Below are 7,185 nucleotides of genomic sequence, written 5' to 3' on the forward strand. Positions count from 1 at the left end.
TGTAGCTACAGGTTCTTCGAGATATGTTGGGGACAGGTTCAAGAGTTGAACAAGTGCACTCTGGTTATTGCTCTTATGCTTTTATCTGCACAATATAATGGGCATGGCCTTTTTTTAAGAGATCAATTTACATCTGACCGTCTGTTATGCCTTGAAGCAAAAAGTTGTTTGCAACCTGCTAAATTTGCTTAAAGAAAATATGTTGCTCTGCTTGAAGGCTTACAGCGTGATGTAAACTAACATAACTTAGTTTTCATGGGAAAAATAGGATTTTTTGCACCAGACAGTATATTGTTAAAAAAAAAAAAATACACCTACTCAGAGGTCAATGTACTGTCTGGATATTTGCACATTTAAGTAGCACTGATGACTACTGGAGAAGAGAAAAAGAAGGCTTTGTAAAAAGTAAACCAGCAGACATAGCAAACAATCTATTGGGAATAAATATGATTTGCTGGCGGTCAGGATGCCAGCAGTCACATGACCAACTGCGGCATCCCGACACTGAAGATTCACACATCGTAGGGGGTATTTCTAAACCCCCATATCCCCTATTCTAACCCTAACTCTTGGGGGATGGCGTCTAGGGCTAACCCTCTGGGAGTGAAGGCTATGGCTAACCCTAGTGCCTAACCATAACCCTCCCCCCTCCTGGCCCTAATCCTAAACCTGAACCTAGATACTCACCTTCAGGATGCTGGCTGTCGATGATCCGGCACCATTTTCCTGAGTGGTGTCAGGATTCCGGCGTCGGTCACATGACCACCAGCATCCCATCTATTGTCTGGGTACTTATTTAAATACTCTGCTGGAGGAAGAGAAATGCAGCTGCATACTCCTAGCACTAAGAACACTGATAGTAAGAATAATTTAAATAAACTCACATTTATTATAGAGTATAAGTGAAGTTCTTAGCACACATTTGCGCAAATATGCGGCACCATACACCACGACCAGGTGACTTCATCACATGGGTCCCTAACATCTCTAATACTATCATATTATATCAATTTATCAAGGTCTTACATTCTAATAATGTCCTTATCAATGTGTGATCTGAAATGCAGGAACTTTAATAATGAATACACCTGAGCTTAAATGGGTGGGGTGCCAATACCAGAGAAAGGAGCCTTGCCTTCCACTGTACAATATATACACAAATATAGATGATAGGGGGGGCTGTACTGCATGGGCATGCATATTTGTGCAAATGTGTGCTAAGAACTTCACTTATACTCCATGTTAATTGTGAGAGTTTATTTAAATTATTTTTACTATCAGTGTTCTTAGTGCTAGGAGTGTGCATCTGCATTTATCTTCCTCCATCATAGTATTAGAATCTTCAGCATGATAGCACCTCTTAATATCTTTAGTAATAGGGTGTGCAGTCCAGGCCCCTCCCCCCCTTTATACTTATTTAAATACGTACAGTATATAGGTAAAAAATTGTTGTGCCAATAAAACTACACTAATCTATTGGACTCAAAGTATAAATTACTGTTGGGAAACTAAGTAGAAAGTACAGGTGGAGTCACGCTAATTGTGGCTCCGTCTGTGCCTGGGCGCACCCAGCGAGGCGGACCACTGGGAACTAACGCACGCACCCCATTGAGTTTGAATAGGAGCGTCTGTGTACACTCGGCGGCGGGCTGAGGTGCAGGCGTGCCTAGGCACGCCGCTCACCCCCGCCTGCGATGTTGTCACGCTCAATGAGCATGTCTCCATCTGTAATATAATAATAATAATAATAATAATAAAAACAGGCAATCAGAAAATGCTCAGAAGGCTTAATTGTCACCACATTCAGGGGCATATTCATCATCACTTAATTTCTACAAAAGTACATTTTTACCTACTTTGTAGAAATTAAGTTTTGGGGCCATTCATCATGAAGGTAACGCAGAAGATATCACAGATATCTCTTGCTTACCTGTCACTCCCTTTCTGGCCCGGCGACCCCATCACTAGTTTGGAGACCTAATTCATCAAGCTCTGAAAATACAATACAGTATTTTTAGAGCTTGACTGTGGGAGCATTCGTGATTTCATGTGGCATTTGCTCCTACACCCCCACTCTTTACCTAGGGAAAGCAGTCCTGGCTTGTTAAGAGAGATCCTTCTTGCCCCAGTTCGGCTCCCACTGCCGGACCTCAGGGATTTGTACACCTGCGTGATCCCTAGTTCATGCAGGTGCAGTAGAACTGCCAGGTCAGACTTGGAAGTGCTAACTTTCAGTAGCTACGAAAGTAGCAATGAAAAGATTTTGAGAAGACAGCTGATTTTTGCATCAGCTGTCTCCATGCCGGAGCAATGATACACTGCACTAGCACTCGGGGTGAGTGAGAATGTTAATTAACAATCTGTATCGAAATCCTGTTACACACATCTAAGAAATATCGCCTGAAAACATGTGTATCTCAAACAAGACACTGCAAAAACTTAACTTCAGCCTGATGCTGAGTTGAGACAAATCATGTGTATGTAATCCAGCATCGCACTTCAAGAACTAAAATCACATTTGTTCCAGTTTGCTGAGATGTATGCATCTGGTGGTTCGGCCGCTTGATTTGCTATTGATCATCATCATCATCAATGCACACTTACACCAGACCCAAGGGCGTAGCTACCATAGGTGCAGGGAGTGCAGCTGCTATGGTGCCTAGAGCTGAGAGGGACCATTTTCTTTCATGGTTAAGTGTTATATAAATTTTTCACCATTGGGTGGTACACAGGGGCCCTAACAAACTTTCCTTGGGGCCTACAATATATCTAGTTATGCCGCTCGACCTGCTCATTGTAATGTGGTTTAAAATGAACTGAAGAGCATTATAATGTTACATAATATGAGAGCACTGTTTGTCATAATGTGAATTGGGGGTACCATGTTGCATAATGTGTACAGGCAGCCCTACAATGTGACATAATGTGGTTGATTGAACTTTAATGAATCCGATTTAAAAATACTTCAAGCAAAATACAATGGGACTAGGTAAGTGATTTTTTTAAACTTTGCCTTAACCAAACATTTACCATAAGGCTTACTTACCACCCCATCAGCTGTTGTTAGGTGGCAACACTATTTCCTAGAACAAAAAAGATTGCACATCAAAGATTCCTACAATTTAGTGTACCCCTCCCCCCAGCCTCCGACCACCGACCTGTTGGAAGCAGAGGTGCAACGATCCCTGTGCCCTTTTAAAAAATGCCTGAGTTAGGCCAGCATCCCTCCGAACATGAGCAGCATTTACATCCCACCCCAGATGTTTGTTCTATTGATGTTCAGTGTTTATTTGATTACCCCCCCCCCCTTTTTTTTAATGTTCCCCCACCCCTTTCTTTGATGTCAGAAATGAGATACAATTCTTCTGGCATATCTGGTGGACTCCCGGAAGAGTATGGGACCCACACGCATCCCACCTTCTAACTATTGAATGGGCAGGACTGGGAGCATAAAGCCACAAATCTCCTTCCGTGAGGAGGGTATAGGGCCTAATGATGAGAAGTTACCTATTCTGCCCCCGCCAGCAATCAGCTGTATCCCCTTGCCAGGTACTCTCCCAGATTAATAAAATAAATGTAAGCAACTATGACATAGACTACTTCTGTCATCAACACTTACAATCACAAATACAGAAAAGTCTGACAAAAGTACCAGTCACATTAATAAACCGTAGGGTCCTATTAACTTCAGTGTAGGCCCCTGGGCAAAGCAATGCACTAGGACCCCTACCAAACAGCTGGGGTTGGTTGTGCTATTGTTGGGGGCAGTGATGTCCTACAGGCAGTAAAAGGTGTTCTAGCTTCAGCTCTGCATGCAGGACCTGGAGCAGTAATTTCTGATGATTTCTCCTCTACTATACAGGCGGAGGGGAGGTAGTGAGATGGGACGGAAGGGAGAACACTAAACTGTAGAAGCGGGGCATTGGACTGAATGAAAGGGCCCCAGTACATGACTTTCGGGGTGGTAGGGGATGTTTAATCCGACAGGAAGGAGTTCATAGTGGAGTGAGCTTAGTATTTATCATTTTCCGGTGGGAGGGCAACTTTCTTGACCATGGATATCTCCAGTTCCTGCCTTTTAGGAGGTACCAGGGGTCTTGCGGATCGTGATTCAGGAGCCAGAGCAATCCACCACCGAAAATTTAAAACTGCATACCAGATGTTTGGAGCTGGAGCAGGGAGCAGCTGCTGGAGGGCTGATATATCCGGTTCTGGGCATGGTAGAGACAAGCTGCCTATGTCCACTGACAAGGAAGAGTCACAGCTTTTGGAGTACCCCCCCAGAAAAATTCTAAGTGTTAAGTTCGGTTAACTTTCAGGAAAAAGCAGTACCATATTATACAAGTGTTCAGGCCGCTGCAGCCGCTAAATGTATGCGATTAACCTCTATGAAATGTGTGCACGTTGCGTTGGCACGCCGACACGCTGTGAACACAATGCAGCTATACGTGTGGCAGAATACACTTTAAAACCCTTAACAGGAATGGAATGCGACACCAATTGTATATGTTATGTTGTGGTCCAACGCAGCAACAAATATTTACTTAAAAGTGGATACACACAGAAATACAATAATACAAGAGAAAAGCTACAACCAAGAGTACATACGTTTGTTCGCCTGCGCCACCTGGATCCGATACTCAGTCAGTCTAGCAAGATGACCTTCAGAGAATTAGACTGGGACCAGCCAGGAGGCCTGGCTTTTATACAATTGTCCAAAACATAATACAAAGGAAACTGTAAGCTCTTCTTTCATAGGTCAAAGGGTTGGTCATTTACAGTATGTGAGGGGTCATAGGTCGGTTTGAATAGGTGGGCGATGCTTGGTCCAGGTGTACTTGCAGATGTCCTCCACTGGGTTCCCGCCGAATATCAGGAGTACCGTGATTACAGTGAGATATTAATATTGTATTCCTGTGCATATCTATGCGCAGGAGCATGCTATAATCTGCAAACTGAGATCGGAATGTTGCCCTTGAAATACTGTACATCTGGATACCAAACACTTTGTCCTAACCTAATTCTGTCCCCTCACATCCTGTAAAGTTGAATATCTCTATTGTTCCATTTCTGAAGTAAATGTAACTTGCTGGTGTGGTGTGTGTAGACTATGGGTAAATTATGCACTATGTGGATAAAATATCAGATATGTCTTTGTGGCTTTTCTATGCGAATGCGTATGTTACCGTATTTACTCATACCACGCGCTAACTCGCAGGACTTCGGGAGCCAATGTACGCAGCGTGTGGGTATGCGCACGCACGGCAGAACAAGCACCCGCACGGAGGCCACTCTGTGTGGTGTTTGCACATGATGGATGTGGGTATAATATTTTCGACTTCGACATAAGTCAGACAGAACTGGAGATATCTGGCTGGGAAGAGCAATTAACCATCATGGGCTGGGACCACTACTTTGAAGTCGGATAGCTCCGGTTTTCCAGGGCCGATTTAAAAAAAATCTTGTATCCCTGGAAAAAGAAGACCCTCAGCTATCAGCTTACGGACGTTAGAATCCAGGAGCCCTTGGACAACTGCCCATTAAGCCCAATGGAAAAAACAGCCCTGATAAACCACTGCTACTTTACCACAGACGGTTATTGGGGTGCCGTGTCATTGAGACAGCTGAGTAAATTGCCATGGGAAAGGCGCCACTTAAGTAAGGAGGCCAAAGATTAAGGTGATATACTGTAAAACTGGAATATTCAATCACGGACAAGGGTTCTCAAGCTATCACTTTGTGCACAGGTGCAATTATATCTTGCCTGAGACTTTGTTCTTAGTTACTGATCTAGACTTTTTATGTCCCAGGTGTACTACATCAACTAGATACATAATGAATTTATATGCATTCAAACAACCAGACTGACGGCTACTTACACTAATTAATTCTCAGTATTTATTCTAAACAGACACAATTGATACTTTTCAGGGAGACATTTATTTATTGCAACTTCTTAGCAATACTGAGGGTGATTCAGACCTGATCGCAAGCAGGCGTTTTTTTTTTTTGCAGTGCTGCGATCAGGTAGTTGCCACCTACAGGGGGTGGGGGTATTTGATGTCCAGGGGTGCGAACGCTTGTGCAGAGAGCTGCACAAACAAAAGTTTGTGCAGTCTCTGCACAGCTCAGGACTAACTCAGCCGCTGCGATGATCCAGCCAGGAGCTGACGTCAGGAATCTTCGCTCCAAACGGCTGGGCACGCCTGCATTTTTCCGGACACTCCCTAGAAATGGTCAGTTGACACCCAGAAACGGCTTCTTCCTGTCAATCTTCTGGCGATCACTGGTGCGGCCGCTTTCTTTGTAAAATCTGTCGCTGTCCGGCGATCCCCATCACCAGCGGTCAACGTGCCTGTGCATTGCGGTGCATATGCATGCGCAGTTCAGACTCGATCGTACTGCTGCAAAAAAAAGCTAGCATGCCATCGGGTCTGAATGACTCCCACTACTACTATCATGTATCACTGATTGATGCTGACATTCTTAACTTATTTTTACAGTCTTTGTGAATGTTTTTATATTTGTGTGATTAAATAGGTTATTTATTTAATTGGTACCATCTTCATTTTGTGGTCCATCTAGCGCAGCTAGGGGTCTATTCATGAATTAGTGAAAAGAGTGGAAAAATGAGCCAGTGGAGAAGTTGCCCATGGCAACCAATCAGCTGCTCTGTATAATTGTATAGTATGCAAAATATAAATGTTACTTCACTGCTAATTGGTTGCCATAGGCAACTTCTCCATTGGCTCACTTCTTTACTCTTTTCACTGCTACATGAATAGACCCCTTAGTACTTCCTTCCATTGAGTTCATGTAAAATTGTGAAGTAACCTGTTTGTAAGTTTTTACTTTATCATTTATTGTTTGTTCTTACCCTTATGTGAAGCACTACAGAACCTCTGTGGACCTATATTAAGATATTAATGATATACCCAAATGTCCAAATAATTAGCTTACTTAACTTTCTAGAGATCTGTATATTATAGCTCTGTTTAGTGCCCAATGAATGATAAATACTGTATTTTAGTATTTTCTAAGTATTTTAAACAAAAAAATAATGTAAGCAATATTAATTTTAACCAAATACAATAACACATAACTATTTGAAGTTGGTAAATACATGCCTGCAGAAAATGTATTTCAAATTGTTCCACCCTTAAAAATTATATCACTTGCTGTTGT

Source organism: Pseudophryne corroboree, chromosome 2, assembly GCF_028390025.1.
Source record: "Pseudophryne corroboree isolate aPseCor3 chromosome 2, aPseCor3.hap2, whole genome shotgun sequence".
Lineage (NCBI taxonomy): Eukaryota > Metazoa > Chordata > Amphibia > Anura > Myobatrachidae > Pseudophryne > Pseudophryne corroboree.